Source organism: Ooceraea biroi, chromosome 12 (assembly GCF_003672135.1).
Source record: "Ooceraea biroi isolate clonal line C1 chromosome 12, Obir_v5.4, whole genome shotgun sequence".
NCBI lineage: Eukaryota > Metazoa > Arthropoda > Insecta > Hymenoptera > Formicidae > Ooceraea > Ooceraea biroi.
Window position 1 is genome coordinate 2,818,687 of NC_039517.1, and position 9,460 is coordinate 2,828,146.

At 45.8% G+C, this 9,460-nt stretch overlaps 1 pseudogene; it reads left to right on the forward strand.

Moving 5' to 3' along the window:
* The first annotated feature begins 5,087 nt into the window (after positions 1 to 5,087).
* Positions 5,088 to 5,905, forward strand: LOC113563127 (annotated as a pseudogene).
* Positions 5,906 to 9,460: the final 3,555 nt, after the last annotated feature.

Genomic DNA, 9,460 nt, shown 5'->3' on the forward strand with positions numbered 1-9,460 from the left:
CCGTTCATGGAATTATTATACGCCTATCAAATTTAATGTGCCCCGCGTTTGATTTGACAATACGATAAAACAGTTTTTGTTTTTTCAAAGCGTCGACTTTTCAATTGAATTTAAGAATATTTCGAGCCCACTCTTGCATTCTTAAATCGATTTACATCGGCGTTTTCGTCAGCGCGATAAACTCGCCGGCACCTCGCATCGGTTATTAATTCATTCGCATTGCCGGTTGGCGTGTACCGTAATCCATTGCGACTGAAACGCCCCGCCGTCATTAAAGCATGATAACGAGGCCCTCGGGCGACGATGTGCCGGTGCTTAACGTAACTCCTTTTACCCACTCCTTTAACTTCCTTAACCCGACACGCCGACGACGACACCTGCCCTCGAGCTAAGTCAAGTCGATTTTTCGAATGTCGTATCGAGACTTCCTTGGCGAGCATCCCGGCGCATCCTTCATCGAATCGGCCCGATTGCATCTCCGTGCGTCACGCGCAATGTTTTAATGATCGCCTGCCTCATATTGAGTACTTTGAGTACTCTCGGCGGTTATCCTGTCGGGAGGGAGATCTCGCGCGATAAGACCGCGCGCGAACATAGTAATTTTAATATAGGACGCCTCACACGCGTAAAATGATTACGTGATACGTATTACAAAGTGTTATATTATACGCGGGATATCTGAATTCAACTCGCGAGATCAGAGCTTACTGCGAGATCGCAGTGAAAGTCCGCGAAACAGCGAATAATGCCGAGACAACTCAATTGCGTAAGCATCGGAAGGAAACCTCGCGAGCGTCGAAACCTGTCTGTTGCCGATATACCGCGTTGCATCGCAAGCTAGGTTAATGTTAATTAAAGCGGGCGTGGTTACACAGACGGTAATCGTCTCGCCGAATGAGTTGTCAATCAGCGCGTGAACGAGCGCGAAACGTCTCGCTTATTTTTGTGGTGTTACGTCATTTCGTTCATCAGAAATCCCACCACAAATCTCCAGGATTTAGGAAACCACTTGCTCTCACTGCACCGACACAAGGTTCGTGACTTGGAGAGAATCGGATAACGAATCGATCGGTGGACGGTAGATGCACGGTCTTAATCTCGATCTCCTTTACGCCCCGCTGATTCCCCGAGTTTGTCTACACTGCCTACAACCGGGAGTAATGTTTTATTGGAAAATTTATCGGCGCGAAAAAGCGTGCCGATTTGGCACTAGGAATCACCCCGTCGCCCTAAAAAGTCAACTGCATCGTAGGAGGTCCTCCCGGAGAATAGATTTATTAATTTCATGGAATTGTTTTTCACGTGATCTCCTCTCCCGGGGTCGCATATGAGAATCACACGGTTTGATCGAGCGGAACCCCCACAGGCCGTGCCGAATTCCGGTTTCCCGCATTCTTTAAGCCGAACATTCTCTCATCTACAACCTAATCGAACTGCAGTATCCAGTATCCAAGATCGTATCGTGGAATCTAATTCAAAAATTACCGTTTAAAGTAATCGGAAAAAAGCTATTTACATTGTCGTACGCATACTTAAAACTCGAAAAATCAATTTTCACAATGAAATATCCTTGCAAAAAATTGCGGGCACTCGCGCGGGATTCGTCACGCCGGTTTCCGGGTATAACCGCAGGATGAATGCGCATTGTGTGAAAAAAAGAGGTGGCGAGAAGGAGACCAGCAGGAGAAACGCCAAATCGACGCACCACGAGCGGCAGGGTCAGAAGAAGGCTCCGGCAGTCTTTGCAGTTGAATGGCAACGTTTAAAACGGCTTAAAGTCAGCGTGCGGACGTAATCGGGCCTGTCGATCTGCGGCGAGATGCCGCTCTCAGCCATAATCCTCGAACGCGCGATGAACACGTCGCGGGTTCATTCAGCGATGCCGGGTGTCTCTCGCCGCCGATCCCGCAGAGATCTTGCGTCGCATCGGCACAGATCATTGTGTCCCACGCGATACGGGGTCCATAATAGGGCCTCACGTCGCTTCCATCGTTGTTCGGAGCTGATACGAGAATAAAGACCGTCCGTGGATCATCGACTGGCCCGACGACGTCGCTCCGGTTTTCTCGTCTCCACGACCCCTTTCAAGAGATAGAGAGAGCCTCCTTCGTCGCCCCGTTGTCTCGATTCTCTCATTGTCGATCGACGATCGTGGAGCTTGATTCACGCGGTACCGGCACGAACGTAAAACGTACCGATACACGCCGCATCACGCGTTTCCCCGTCATCTCGTTGCCGGCCAATGTGAATCTCGTGCACCATAAGATAAGATCGTGATCGATGGTAAGCGCGATCGATATTTCGCCCTGCTCCGGCCTTCTCTCTTTGTGCGCCGCGAAAATTCGGATTTCTCAAGCCATCTTACGCAATCGCTTGACTCCTTGCCCCCGAGATGGAGGGTCATCACATCAGTTATTTATTGTACAATACATTTGCAAATGTATTAGGGGTGTGATTTAGTTTTGAGGGTTTTCTTTGCTCAAAAACGCATGTATTTAAATATGATAATGAATGAATACCTTAATCAAAATATTTTCCTTCGTTTTCTATAACTTTTTCCCATCTTTCTGGCAAGAGATCGATTCCACCACGATAAAATCACTCTTCTTTTCAGTTCATCCATTCGTCGACGAATTTTCGCACTTCTTCCAAATTATCAAAGTGTGTATCCTCTAAAGCGTGTTGCATCCACCGGAACAAATAATAATCGCATGAAGCAATGTCCGGAGAAGACTTCCCATTCAAGCTCTAATAGTGTTTCTTTCACTGATAACGCAACGTGAGGTCGAGCGTTGTCACGAAGAAGAATCACTTTCCGTCGTTTACTCGCAATTGGTGCTCGTTTTTGGTCCAAGGCTTGCTTCAACTTGTACAATTGGCGTCGATAACGGTCAGCCGTGACAGTCTCATGCGGATTTAACAGCTCATAGTACACTATCCCACCAAATACAGAGCATTACTTTTCAACCGTGAATATTGCGTCTCGGAGTGGATGTTGATGGTTCACCTGGATCCACCCATGATTTTCTGCGTTTGTGATTATCAAAATAGATCCACTTTTCATCCCCAGTAACAATCCGAGACAAAAGACTCTTCTTTTTTTGCCTAGCGATCAACGAAATGCAAATGTTCAACTGGTTTGCAATGGCACTTTCCGATAATTGATGTCGAACCCATTTCCCTTCTTTCTGAATTTTTCCCATTTCATGTAAATGTTTGGTAACTGTTGTACGATCAACATTTAATGCTCTGGCAAGTTCTGAAGTGGATTCTGTTGGATTTTCGTGCAATAATGCTTGCAAATCTGCATTTTCAAGCTTTCTTGGTTGTCCCGAGCGTTCCTTGTCCTTCACATCAGTATCATCACTTTTAAAGCGTCTAAACCAGTATTCGCACGTCTTAATTGATGGGGCAGAATCACCATAAGTTTCCACAAGAATTCTATAACCGTCAGCCGCAGTTTTCTTTTGATTAAAAAACAAAAGCAACGCATGTCGAAAATGCTGTTTCGGAAGTTGCATTTTTACGATGATATAAACACGACTGTTTTGCATCTATTGCTATAATGCTACTAAATGTTATGGATAATGTCAAGACTGTAAGAAACAACAGTTATTGGAAACAGCTATTGGAACAAACTGACACTACAGCCATCTGTTGCAAAACCCTCAAAACTAAATCACACTCCTAATATTATAATGAGTTTGAATGGCAATAAAACGAAGATGAAAAGTGAGCACCTACAGAAGAATTAAGGTCGTCGTTGCAATCGTAAGCGGTATGGGGGCCCGTAACGCGTTGCCGGGGATCTCGGCAAGAGAGAAACTCGTAGTAAGGAGACGCCGCCATACGCAGGATGTTGGGATAATACATATTACAGTCCAGCCGTTATTACATACAGGTCCGCCGTCCTGCGGATACGTGCGCAACGCGAGAGCCGGAAGGACGACTCCCGCGTGTCTGCTTTTCCTGCATGAATGAAATGTAATTTCAGCTTACTCAAGTACCCGTATTTTCATTCATCCCGCATTAGAGCACAGGTAAAGCTCCCTGCGAGCGACGTCTCCTCGTACAACACGTCATCCGCATCAATGTCATCGAACATCGTCGCTGCACCAAAGCAAACGCTCGTCCATGATTTTCGATCTAACTCATTTTTGCTTTTCGATCGTTTTTTATTCGAGGCACCCGGATGATGCAGCTTGGCGATGCAGCCGTGACTATTGAGATTTCTCGTGGAAAATCCGTATTGTTCGTCAGGTGGAAAGCGACTTTGTAGCCTCTAATTTGACGCGACGCGTCAAGGTAAAAGGTACCGAGGTGGAAGAGAGAAAGAGAAACGGACGCGCGGGAAGGGGGTAAAAATCGGTGAGGAGGAATCATGGCTGGATGCACTCCCTCCCTGTGTTCACGCACTTTTACCAGTCGGCCAGTACATCGGCATTGCCCCTGCGTTTTTCGAGAGGGGAGCACGCGGACGACCTGTTGAACGTCGTCGTCATCGTCGAGGAATTACGCGTATCCTAGCGATGTACATGGTTGCAACTGCAAAAATTGCACGACGATCGTTGCTCGATTGAGAAAAACATGCCTCGCGACCCGCAACTCGTCGGCCAACATCCGACCACTTCCGGCTGAGCCTCGTTTCTTCCGATCGCGACGTTCCTACATAATTCGCGTAAGAATGTTGCATCAAATGTAAAACTACTTATTATATTATAAAATAAAATACAAAAATATATTCTTGCCTTCTTATGAAAGCCTGTCCCTCTAATAATTCAATTATCGTCTATCGTCCTTTTCAGAGACTCGCAACCGATTCTTTTGATGCATTGTTTGTAAAACACGGATATCAATGTCAATATTCAAAATCGCGCGAATAGTTGAGAAATACCTCGCTCGACGTTCGCCTTACTCGAATTAAGCTTCTTTGACTACCAACAGATAGAAATCGAAGCAAAACAATGTGCTTTCTTGAAACGTGCCGTTTGCGGCGTTCCACTTTCTCCCGCGTGTCTTCTTTTTTAATGACACTCATTAGAATCATTTATAATGGTCAACGGCCGCGGTACGAACGATAAACTACGTTTTACATAATGTCGTCCCTACCCGATGCACTCGCGGGGACACGCGCGTTCGTATAAAAAGAGAGAGCCACTCGACGAACGATCGACAGTTGGAAGTTTGCTCGATCCGATTTCCGAAGATGGCAAAGTTCGCGATCGTCGCGATCGTCCTTCTGGCGAGTACCGCTTCGCAGTCCCAGAGAATAACTCGAGAGACATCCGCACAATCCGAAGGTGAAGGATACTTGATTAAAAATTATCGAAATACGATTCATTGAGAAATAGTTATAAATTGAATTACTGATACTTTAATAATAATTTTGATCAATATAGCAAATAATGAATAATTAATCAGTTTTAACAACTTTTTTTACTTTCGATCGAACTCTTTTAAAGAGACTCGTTGTTTCGTTTGATCGCAAGATGCCATCGCGGACATCTTGCACAAAATCTCGAAGGGAGAATCGGACACGAAGGATGACGCCAGGCTCGTGGAGATCATCAAGAAGGAAATTGTGAGGACCGCGGAGGAGATCAAGACACCCGCGGGATCGATCGAGGCGGCTGCAAAAAAAGCGCAACTATTGGTGTCGGAATTGACGTCGGCATACACAGGCGCCATTTACAAGTCCAAAACGTCCGAGGAGGGCCGCGACAACTTTACGCGCTTTCAATCCACGGTTCAGGAGATCGTGGAGTTTATCAAAAACGGTCAATTCTTGAAATAGAGTAGCCATATCTGCGCGTAACGAACGTGGCTCTTCGACCGAGCTAAAGAATCCAGTTTCCTCCTTTTATTGGGGAAGGAGGGAGCTATCTATCATGAATTAGCGTCGTGACATGCGCGCGCGCGCGCGCGTGCTTGATCATCACCAATATATCTCATAGAGATGTACCATAGCAAATCGAGAAAAATATAATTGCGAGCTAGCTACGTGAAGCACACTCCGTTTATTCCCTTCTATTCCCAAACGTGCGATTTGTAGCTGCGTTAAAATTTAAGAAAAAATAAATGTCGATGATATCTATGACGAGGAGGGAGAAAGAGGGAAGAGCGAGAAATTAATATTCATCTTGCGCACAATGGGGAAGAAAAATATTTTTTACGTCGATATGCCGTGGCCATCGGCGATCGTCTGTATTATTTTGCTAGCAAGACGAGCGAGCGGCAGAATTATTCCCGCTGACGTACGACTCGCCGAGGCGGACGATCCATTGTAAAAGCGGCGGTGGGCTCATAATCTGGCGATGTAGGATCTCGCCGACCCGTGGGGGCTGACCGGAACTGCGCCTATGCTCTTTCGCCGGAAGCGCCGCTGCCACACGTAGTAATATAAATTATAATGCCCTTACGGTTTTTCCTTTTGTGGATTTGCATTTAAAACACCGGAATGGCATTGTCGTCGAAATCGCCGAACGCAATTTTCATGGAAATAAGAAAGCTATCTCTGCACAATTGTCCCCGTCGATATCCCCCCGCGGCTTCCTTTCCGTCCCGTCCCGTCCCTATCCTCCCGGCTATCGCGAGATTCAGAATTTGATTCGCATCTAACAGTGCCAAGGCTGATCGGAGATCGAATTGAACGGCTTCGCTTTCACTATTGGCACAACGAAACTCTGTTCGTCAGTGATTCCTCGTTTTGTCCGGCGCTTTCGGGAGAAAGGAGACTTTCCATCTGAGGGATACGTAATAATTGTTCGCAAAATACGAGTCGCGTTACTGACGACGAAAATAAAATCGCGATGGGCGCGCGCGCGCGCGCCCGCGTGTGCCGGACTGCAGCCATCCATGAAAGTGGAAACTTGGTTCGCTTGGTACGAGAAGTGGATGGATGGCCTCTTTCGATTCGCATGTAGGACGCGGAGGAAAATGTGCGTGAAATGTAAGTCGCGCAAGCCTCGATATCTTGCTTCGCGTTCGCACTCTCTATTTGATTTGGCTCGACACTTGGACACGTGGTTTCCGTCTCGAACATTTAAACCATTTCTCGCTCTTCCCTTTTCTCAAACACTTTCTGGACTTGTGATTTTACTCGCGACGCGCGTGCTTTCATTGTGTGCATTATAATTCCGTTGGCCTTGTGAAATGCATAACGGTAGAAATATCTATCTATCTGTTTTACCGGACATCCATTCCCCGACTAGAAATTTATCCAGTGGTCCTGATCAAGTTGATCTTATTTTATTATCAGGTCCTGATAAGGCAAATTCATCAGGACCTGATCAGTCATGTAACGCAGCACAATAGTTAGGTCTTTATCTGGATATCCTCATCAGGTTTATATCGGGTCGAATTATTAAATCCTTACTACCCAGACAGCACCAAGTCGTCTAAAGGATTACTAAAACTTGATATTTTCGGTGAGTGTAAGAGTCCTTAGAACATATACTACTAGTATATGTTCTAAGTAAGAGTCCAAAAGAAGAGAAGAAAAGAGTATCGGATCGGTTTTCCAGATGGTTATTTGTAAGGTGCTAACCAAATGTTTCTTGCGAGAACGTCACGCCTGACCTGGCCATCTATCGGTCGCTTGGTGAATCAGAGGCGGGAAACACACACTTGTGTTGATTTTTGTCTCTTATTGTTCCATAATCGAATACATTGAAATGTACATGATATAAAAATAATTAATACTCGCAAATTAAGTAGAAATTACTATTCTTTCTACATTAAGTATATAACGTACATTATAATATGATAAACTACGTATGGTCCGATGTAGGACCAGATGTGGGAAACTTTTACCTCTAAATTTCAAAAAATATCAGGATGAAGGAATAAGATCCTTAGTAGGTACTAATAATGTAAACCTCAACAAAATTTGTACTTTGAAATATCAGGCATAACGTAAGAAGGTCCTAATATGTTCCTTATTATTTTAACCCTAAAAAGGTCATACATATTTGAACCTGATGAGGATATTCTTAGGTATACCTTATTCAGGATTACCTTACGCCAACCACGTCAGGTCCTTATAACATATTAGGTAAACCTGACAACATTTCTAGTCGGGTCCTTACGACCTACACGAGCCCGAAGCTCGTCGAGTTTCCCTTTTCTCCTCTCTTACTGCGTTGCTTCGTGCACCGCCAGAAAATACGACCAAGTATCGACCGGCTCGATTTTATACGGGATTTTATACTGATTCGACCACAAAGTCTCGCGTAAGAGAGGATAATATAACACGCGGATGGTATTTCGCTTTGTTGCAAGCGAAGAAGGGTAATAAACATCGGCCTGGCCTGTGTGCTACCAACTAGATGGCTAGGCGACGAAACAATGCGGCATTGTGTACCGACAGCCTCCACCAAAGCCAAAGCCGGTTGGAGTACTGCGGTACCGCGACCAGGTACCGTGTTAAGTCGTGAACACGGCGTTACACGATGCACGTGCTCGTAGCCTCCTAGATTTCCGGACGAACTCTCGCCCGTCATCATCGTGATCGAGTCCCGATCTAACCCTGTTACGGTCCGTAGGTATCCCGAAAAGCTGCTTCCTTCCTCAGAATCCCGCGTAAACCGCGTAACATCCGTTTACGAACGATTTTACTTATTTAAACGTCACAAAATTTCAGAAGACGAGTCTTTGTGGAATCTTTCGTTATACAAATATTTTCTTAAATCTCAAGAAATGTCGCTTGGCAAGAGAAACGAAGCGTGACGACGCGTTTACACGGTACCACCGACGGAAGCAGCAGCATTCCGCGGGGTACAGCTCAAGCTGTTGCCCCGAGTGGCCGAAGAGTGGACGACGACGGGTCACGACGCCATGTGTGCGGCCTCCACCAACCACACCCACCGCCTATTTATTTATGTCCATCTCACAGGGTTTTCGCTCGTGCCAGCTTTCATTGCTGCATCGCGAACAATCGGCAAGTCGGGGCCCCGCGGCCTCCTGTCCACGAAAAGTCCTCCGCACTGCCGGCAATGATCACGACAACGACGACGAACAGATCGCAGCGGTGCTCAGTGCCACGCATGCGGTAGGGCCCGATCGGAAAATCTACCAGCTGCGTGCCCCGCAGTCGCGTTGTACGGTACCCCGCGATTTTCTATCCTCGTTACGACGTATGAAACATTGCCGCAAACGATTCTTGGTGCGCGATCGCATACGGACTTGATCGTATGCGGATGCACGCGCTTTAGGGGATCTGGTTAATTCTGAGAGTCGCAAAACTAACAAAGATCTGATAAGTGTTTGCTGACATTATGGAAACGTATCCCTAACAAAAAGAATAGCACAAGCTGAGATGCAGTTTACTCATTATTAATCGTACTCATAACGAACGTAATACGTGACACTGCGTATACGTAGAGTTTTAACAGATAACTTTGCTTTTTCAAGTTCTTTAATCTCTTTTATACATGATGTGCGTGATATCATTGTATAAAAA